The sequence below is a fragment of the Macaca thibetana genome, chromosome 5 (assembly GCF_024542745.1).
Source record: "Macaca thibetana thibetana isolate TM-01 chromosome 5, ASM2454274v1, whole genome shotgun sequence".
NCBI lineage: Eukaryota > Metazoa > Chordata > Mammalia > Primates > Cercopithecidae > Macaca > Macaca thibetana.
Window position 1 is genome coordinate 63,073,963 of NC_065582.1, and position 9,504 is coordinate 63,083,466.

The 9,504-nt window shown below is 32.4% G+C and overlaps 1 pseudogene; it reads right to left on the reverse strand.

The window, feature by feature from the left end:
• Window positions 1–7,131: 7,131 nt before the first annotated feature.
• LOC126954285 (RNA-binding protein 48-like) lies at window positions 7,132–8,370 on the reverse strand (annotated as a pseudogene).
• Between the last annotated feature and the right edge of the window lie 1,134 nt (window positions 8,371–9,504).

Sequence of the window (9,504 nt, forward strand, 5' to 3'; positions counted from 1 at the left end):
ATTCACTTCTAAGGATCTCTTTAGAAGAAATAGAAAAATTTAAATGTATCATTGAAGCTTTATTTGTAATAATAACAAAACAATATAAGATAACTTAAAATAACCTACCAAAATATTCAGTTGAATACTGATTGAGGTCATTGTGATACTTCTTCATAGGGTAGCCAGTAAAAAGAAGGAAAATTCTCTAGATGTATTTGCTCTCTGGAAATAGAAGTACAATATAATAAAAAATATATACTGTATTTTAAAACAGTAAGATGAGCAAGAAGATATTATGTATGCATTGAATCATATATACCAAAATGTTAATGATGCTTACTTTAGGCAGAATAAGACAGGAGTGGAGAATGTTGACTTTTACATTTACCTTTTGCTAGTTTGAACTGCTACAACTTTCATTTATTACTTTTGTAATAAAAATATAACTTTTTTCTTAGTAACAAAGGATACAAGTATTTATGTATAAGTTATTATTTTATAATAGTTATATTATAATGTATTAATATGCAATTAATTAGCCAAGCACAGTTCAAGTTATCATAATTTAATTAATAGGAAATTATACATCTTGTGCCCCATCTAAATGTAAGAGAATTAGGTGTCACTGAGTCATTAACTTGTTAATTTATTGACTAGTTCTCTAATATGTGCCTCCTGCACTCCTGTTGTTAATTTCTTGGCCTATGATTGAAAGGTGAATAGAATATTATCCATATTTTCAAATCTCATTGTGTAGTTGGTGAGATAAACAAATGGCTGACTTATTAATAAAGAAGTGTAATAAATGCCCTACTTTACCTTTAAAGGCTTTGTAAGTAATATTCCATTTTTACGATGGAATATTGGAAATGAGGTGGGCTGATAGAAAACCATCAAATGGTATAGTGGAAACAAATGTGGAAATATGTTAAAGTAGATACTTTTGTAAAGCTAGGAAGGGGTCACATCACAGAAATTGTAATATGCTGTCTTGGATGACCATTGAGTTTTATCTTACATACTAGTTGCTTTCAGTTGATTGTGGCTTTCTGCAGCAAAGCATGGAGACAGATTCGTAGGCAGAGTATGTGCTCAGTGGAGACTGTGGCAAATGCTTGTTGATACCTATGGAAGGTGCCCATTGGGTAGGAGCAACAGGTCTGCCAAGTATTTGCCTAGGATTCAGAGGTTTTGCAACATAGTTCTGACTTTCATCCCTTAGTGCTGTTTAGCAAGCTGTTAAAGATTTTAATTATCACTTGAATAATACAAGAGGGTTATTTTCCTTGTTAAAGAAATGCATAAGAAGTAATCAAAAATAAAAATTATGAATAGTATAATGGACCTTATAGAAATATAAGTATATGTATTCACAATTTTTTCAATTTGATTGAAAGCAAGTCAGATCATTAAATAAAATTGGATAACTAAGCTCAACAGTTTAAGCCACAAATACTTCAAAATACAGATTACAAAAGAATGAAAAAATTAAAAAGTGTGATTATTTAATCAGGCCTGTATTAATCAGAGAAGTAACCATCAATGAAGACTGGACAGAAATTTTTAACTATGCAGCATTTAGAATATACAATGAATAATGAGATGTTTTGTTGCATTAATTTGATCAATATTAATTCACTGGGAACATTTTATTGTTCTGGAATGAAAACAACTGGTGCCTATAAAGTCTATTATAGTGAGTGCTAAGAATTAGACCACTAGTGCATAATTAGGAATGATCTGATTACTAGTATGAGTATTAGAAGGTGTAAAAGAGATTAGGAGATATAACATGCAATTAAAATATGTCTAAAAGTAAATCCTTTGTTTTCTAAACTAAAAATGAAGTAACAAGAATAGAAACAATTTTTGTCTGTAAATATGGATAAGGATGACTATGCATATGTTAATATATATGGATACATACACAGACACTTTCCTCTTTGTGAAAGAGAAACAATTTTGGAAAAATGAAAGAATACCAAAGAGATTTTTTGGTATGTTGTTCAGGGGTCAGTAAGCACTCAGCCTCATATTCTTAAGTAAGATTGTAAAATGTGACAAATGATAAGCCTGTGGCACTTTAAGATCACGACTGCAAAGGGAATTTAAAAAACAGCTACAATTTGAAAAAATAGTCAGCTGCAATTACTGGAGTATGCTTCCTCAAGTAGAAGAAAATGCAACTGTGATTTTAAATATTTTAATAAAAATATTTTAAGTTGCAAGTGATTAATCCAAATACCTAATTCCTTGAACAGTTTATATAATCCAAGTATTTCTGGATTTTTAATTGTAGACTTCATTAAACATTACTAAAATATTGATGCAGTTTCTCCTCAATTACAAAAAAAGATTCATTTTCTAATCAGACTGTTAGAAACAAAATATTTTTATATTTATGGTAATTAACCAATTGTCAAGCTATTTTATACTTAATAATGAAATAAAATGTAGAAGAGCTCATTTATATTAATATACACTCTGAAAGCAAAATAAAAGTATCTATAAAACATTGACTAAAAAAGGAGAATTGACATTACCAAGTATACAAAAGAACTATGTAAACATTTATATTAACATATTTTCACAATGCACTTGGTTAGAGTGTCCACTAATATATATTTAAAACAATAATGAAAACTACAGAAAAATAATTACAGTTGTTTATTTTGCATGCCGAGTTACTGAACACATCATAAAATATTCATGAATAAAAATGGTAGAAGAATAGTAACGTATCTGTTCACATGAACATGTCTCTTTTAACTCTTAATATGAGCTAATGATAGGCATAACATCACAAAATAAAAGTCATGTTATTTTATGCTCTTGAGCTATTGTTTCCACTAATTTAGTATTTTCTAAATAAAATGTCTCAATTAGCAGTCATTTTAGTGATAGCTGATAGATTGACAAATAGATATATTACTATTTTATTCCCAGTATTTTTACAGTTATGCTTTATCTCCAAATGTCATGGAACCTATATGCTCTCTAGTTTCTCTAATTTCAAGATTGGAGATGATACTAGCCTAACGAATTTCCCTTTTAGAGGGATTCCTCTGCAGACCGTTCCAAACCCATTCTTTTATCAATCATCTCTCTTTGGTCTCATAGAGGCTTAAGGCCAGTCAGTCAGAATTGGTTTTCGCCCAGAGGATAAAGGGTCTAACATTACTTTGAATTTAGAGGACAAATTGGCTGGATTTGTCAATTTGAGACTTACTTTTGAGACTCAGGTAATTTGTCAATTACCTTTGAGACTGAATCTCAAGGTAATTCCACATAGCTGCTGTTGTGCTTTTGTTTGGCATCATACGAGGTACAGGGATTTTCCTTGTTGACGGATGTTTGTATTATCTTATTGTATCACATCTTACTTTGTATACTGGCATTTGCCTTGTTAAATTTTATCTTATTTGATTGCTGATATTCTACTCAGACCTTTGTTTTTCCAGTTGCTTTGGAGCTGAGAGGCTACATAACCCAATGCCACTTTCTCCTGAGTGTATCAGTGATCAGAACATACTCATAGGAAACCTAACAAAACCTTAGGGTATTTCATGGACAAATTAGCTAAGCTTTTATTATTTTGTTTGGTTTGCTTCTTATAATCCTGGAAAATGTTGAACAATGCTGCCTTAGCATCATAGGCTTATATTTAATTTCGAGTTTATAAAAATGTCAATCATTAAGACATTCAATTTTTCCTATATTTATTCCTAGTAAAAATGCACACCTTTAGAAGAGTGGGTAAAATATATTGGACAGTAGAATAACTACAAAGATATATTTTTCCTATGTTAGCAAACATGAAAGCAGGACCATAAGAAAATGGAAATGAAATTAGAATTTGGAAAAACAATGGAGCACTAATTAGTGAGTTTAATATGCACAGATAGAGAGAATGGAATGGGAAAAACGGACAGGATAGCCTTAATTGTGCTTTGTTTAGCTTAGCCATTTGGTTAGCCAGAGCTTTTACAACCAGCTCTTTTATAGCTATGACATCTTTATGCAGCTGTCCTTTTCTTTTTCTGACTTGGCTGCTTTTGTGCACATTTCAAATGTTTTTGATCAAATGCATATACAGTCCAATGTGTTTTCCCTGAAAGCACTGTCCCTTGACTAGGGACAGCCTTAGAGTCGCTTTCATCAAGAATAAAGGTATGGGAAGGGGGTGGGAGGATGATAGGAGGCAGGATGCTGGCTGTCTCTTAACAGTTTGAAAGAGATTACAGGGGAAGTGACATGACTATTGAAAGCCTGTCAGCTGGTCCAGAAAAGTGCCTCCACATGGGAGAAAGATCCATAAAATGCCAAAGATTTCATGTGTAGCATTGGTCATAATGGCTACTCCTTTTTTCTCCACTTGGATGGAGTAAAAAGTGAAGTTCCTGGACAAGCTCCGTGGCCCTGTCTCCTTCAATGCTGGCAGTGACCTGCACAGATAGGATTTCACATTCACACATACAGACAGGCTGTCTCCCCTGTGATCCTAATACTTCATGGTTATCATCTAAGACCCTCTGCCTCTCCCACAACGTAAATCTTTTTTCTTTTAAAAAAACAAAAGAGGCTGAGCTAGTGAGGATAGAATATATTACCTCATTCTATTTGAGGCCCTGTGGCAACTCAAGATTAACTAAACCACTGAATAATCTCATTTAGAAAAACAGGCATGCAGCTCAAATTGGATCATTCTGTTTTGTTTTGTTTTTTTTTTCCACCACAGAAGAGATAGGAACAAAATACATTGAAAGAACATACAAATAGCATTAATTGGAACAGTCACTGTTAAAACAATCTCACCAGACTACTCCAAGAACACTTTTGGTCAACTTGGGACTTTGGAATTAAGAATAAAAGGAATTTGATTTGTGAATTTGGATTTTCCACATCATCCCTACAAATAAAATTATATACAAACATGATGAAAATTTATAAGGTACTCATATTTGATAATTATATTTGATAATTATATATGTGTACAACATGACAAAGGTAAAGAATAATAAAGTATTAAAACGCAAAGTCATTTCTTATAAATATCACAATAATCTATCTTCATATCAATAAATCAATTGGTTACACACAGTGTATTCATAATGAAAAAACACAGCCTTTCTAGTTCAGTGGGATATTTCAGGTATCATGTATCATATGAGGTAACATACATAGATTCAAGGTATTAGATTATGTATTATTTTTCTACGTTTAAAAACATACATTGCTAAACCATTCTTAAATACACTGGCATTTGTCTCAGGAGTTTATGCTAGCAATTTATAGATAAAAGCTGTCGCCAGCTGCTCTAGAGTTTCTCTGTTGAATATAGGGTCAAATACAGGAAATGTATAAAAGACAAACTTTGCCTTCTTATTGAACACACATATTCCTGGGTCTTTGGAGGAGAAATTTGCCAATAGTTTTCTAAATAAATATATATTTAAAATAAATTTTCCATTACATTGTAAGAAATGCTACAGTTCGTCAAACTTTTCCATTCTTCCTTTTATTTGGGCATTAGATAATTACAAGGAATATGTTGTGTGCTTTATATCTACTTGTCTTTATGTCTGATCTATCTACCTATCATCCATCTCTCTCTATATATATATCTATCCATCTTCTATATCTCATATATCCATCTACCTACCATATCTCCTTCTTCTCTCTTTCCGCTGTTTTCATCTATCTATCCACCTACCTACCTACCAATATATTTATTAATCTATCTGCCATTCATTTGCATACCTATTTAAACATTTATCACTTCATCTATTTTTTTCTCGAGATGAAATGTGGGATTAATCATAATCCTAATTTTCTAGAACACTGTTATTAAGTGTTTATGCAGGGCACCTCTCTAGTTCAGCCTTTCTTCAATCCATCCTTTTTTCTTTCCTGCATTTCTTATTGTTTAACCTCTCTCCACTTATATTTCTCTCCCAACAGAAGTAATAATTCTGACACGTTGGATATCTATAATTTATTTGCATGTGCTTTTTTTTTATTCACATATAACTTTAATTTACACAATGCTGTTATGTTTTAAACTATTTTTTTTTCCACTCAGCACCATGTTTCAAAGGTCTATTAACATCCTGTGTTTAGAGTTGGTCTGTTTTTCACTAACTGCTATGCAGTTTACATAGTGTTAATACACTACATTTTGTCCCTTCCTTCCAATGATGAACACCTTGGTTGCATCCAAATCACTGCTACTAAAGACAGCACCATAATGAACATTTGTGTATTTTCTCTCATACTGGTGCAAGAATTGCTCTAGAATATACATCCAGAATATGACTATATCTAGTCATAACATACACCTATGTTTATTTAACTTTAATTTAATGCTTTCACATTACTCTTCAGAATACCTGGGCCAATTTAAATTCCCACGAGTAATGTGTACAATTTTTCACATCACTAATTCTCAGGCAGCACTTTCATTATATAACTTTCTCATCGTTGCCACTGTAATAATTGCAGATTAATATGTCTTTTTCATAATAACCTTCTTTTGAGTCGTCACTTCTGTGAAATAATGGTTCACAACTTTTGCTCATTTTTTCCTATTTTGATTTGCTGTCATTGTTTTATGGATTAGCAAGAATTCTGTGTATATTCTGATATTAGACATTTGTGGGTTTAGATATTGCAAATAATTTCTGGAAATAATAAATTGGTTCCTCAACTTTGTTCATTGTGTCCTTTTGTTGACAGAAAGCCTGTATTAGATGTTATAGAATCTATGAGCAGTTCATCTTTGTTAACATTTATTAACCTCTGTTAACTTTATTTTTTTTTTATTAAATTTTTCCTGGTTGCTTACCTTGATTTATATTGTAAAGTTTCCATATTTGCTTTAATTAATTTACATATAATTACCATACATGAGAGGTAATGTTATAATGACAAGAATAGTTTCTGCAATTAAGTATGGATCAAAAAAAGAAGAAATGACTTTAGACAAGTAGCTTGAATGAAACTACAAAGAGGAGTGCATTAAAAAATATCAGCAGAAAATCTCTTGAATAATTAAAATGACAGGCTAAAAATTAAAAAAAAGTTTTTTTTTTTTTTTTTTTTTAGAAAATACTAATTTGCTGCTGGCACTCTGTATTCTTCTTCTTTGTTTTAATGGATGACTTGCAGGTACATCTTCCGGCTTGTCCCCTGGAGGCTTTGGCAGATGAAATTACCTGTTTAAGTTTATTCCAAATTAAATTTGTTGTATTCAATGAGTCATCGTGCATATCCACTTTAGATACATCTGGTAACAGAGGTCCAGTCATAACCTCATTACTACTTGAGCTTGTTTCAAGAAAAGTTCCAAGTTTATGATTGTCTTCTTTTGTGCTCCTGCAGTTGTGTTGTCCTAGGCATAAATCTGTCAACTGCCTCTGAAGGAGTAATAGCCTCTTGTGCACCAGGGTAGGCCACTGAGTTTTTAAAAATGTTTATTTGTGTTTTCTGCAGAGAGTCATTGTGGTTACAATGCCCCATGGTTTTACTATGGTTTCTACCATCCTCAGAAGAGTTTGATGCTCTGTCTACATGACCCCTGGATGAACATATACATTTTGAGGAGAAATAACATAAAGGCAATTCACAGGAATATGGAAGACAAGGATTTGAGTTCCCTGCAGAAATGTTCACAGCAGCTGTACAAAATCCAGACATCTCTGAGTGGAAGTCTTGTCTAAAATTCTCTGTGTCTTTATGCTCTGTAACCAATTTCTTTGTCATGTAATGGTCTTTATATTACAATTTAAAAGGTGAGGGAAAGGAAAACAGAAGTGACTTATTTATTGTTTTCATCATTCAGAATCATATAATTTAAACAATCACTTAAGAATGTTAACAAATTCTACTCCAAAACATTTTATTCCTTGAGAAGGGAATATATTCACATGGCTTAAAACCTTTATTTTCAGTAGTTCTTACTACATATGCCTTCTGCACTTCTGTTTTTTTTTTCCTAGTTTCTTCAACTGTTACAAATTCTGGAGCATAGCATACGTGAAGCAATCCACTGAGAAAACGCTGTTCATCCATTTTTCTCTTGGCTGTCCTTGCACTTTTTAAGTTTATAAACTTAATAAGAAAAACTTCAGTAAAGTCTTCTGGTGGGTATTCATCTAGAGCATTGTACTGTTCATTTGCACCGTACAAAGTGAATCGCTCAACTATTTCCTTCGTGGCTCCCACAGCAGGACCTCCTTGTATTAATAAGTACTGAGATTCCAAATTGATTGCATATACCTTGACAGCACCAGGCCATCCTCCCTCCCGGTATTTGGCCCACGTGTTGCATGCTGCCCTCCAGACGTGGTGGTCAAATAAATTCCCTAGCTCCCTGCTGCCCGACGCCATCTTGCCTGCTTTGATCCTCCCTCTGTTAACTTTATAGACTTATCTTTCACAATGATAACTTTTTTTGAAGTGTACCTTTTTGTATGGCATGAGATAGAAATCCAGTTTTATTTTCTCCATAAAGTGAGCCAGTATTCATACATCATCAACTAAATACTCAGTTTTTGGCACATTGATCCATATACTATTTAAATACATGATTTTCTTTTCAGAAAACAAGCAAGCTAGAAGGCACTGAAGTGACATTTATAAAATGCTGGAAAAAATATGTGTGTCGTGTATATATATTTTTTCAGACAGATACAAAGGGACTTTACTGCACGAGGCATACTCTGTAAGAAAGATTTAACATTCTTTTTTTTTTTTTTTTTTTTTTTTTGAGACAGGGTCTCACTCTGTCACCAAGACTGGAGTGCAGTGGCACAATTTCAACTCACTGCAACCTCTGTCTCCTGGGTTCAAGTGATTCTTGTGCCTCAGCCTCCCAAGATTTAACATTTCTTTGGACATTTTTATGTGAAACAGTGTAAATATTATTTAAATGTAGACTATGATTAATTAAATATGTATATTGTAAGCCCTAAGTCAACCATGAAATTTTCTTAAAAATAATGAAGTCAATATAGGCAAATTTTCTTAAAAATAATGAAGTCAAAAAGGCAATGAAAGTATTGACCAATTAATCTAAAAAAAAAAAAAAAGAGGAGAGCAATATTTTTAAAAGAACACAAGGAACAAATAGAAAATGGCTGTCACAATGGTATATTTTGACCAACCATATCAATAATGATATTAAATGTGAATGACCTAAGTACACCAATTAAAAGATAGAAATTGTTAGATTGAATTAAAATAAAAACAAATTAAACTATCTGCTATCTATATGAAACCCTTTTCAAATATGAAGTTAAGGAAAGGATGCAAGCAAAATGAAAGGCAAAAGATATTGTATGTGTTACACCTGAATTGTGTCCCTCAAAATTATGTATGTTGAGACCCTAATTCCCAATATTACTGTATTTGGAGATAGGACTGTTAAGAGGTAAATAAGATCAAGTGAGGCCATAAGGATAAGGTCCTAATCCTGTGGGATTGGTGGACATACAGGAAGAGGGAGAGAGATCTCTTTCTCCT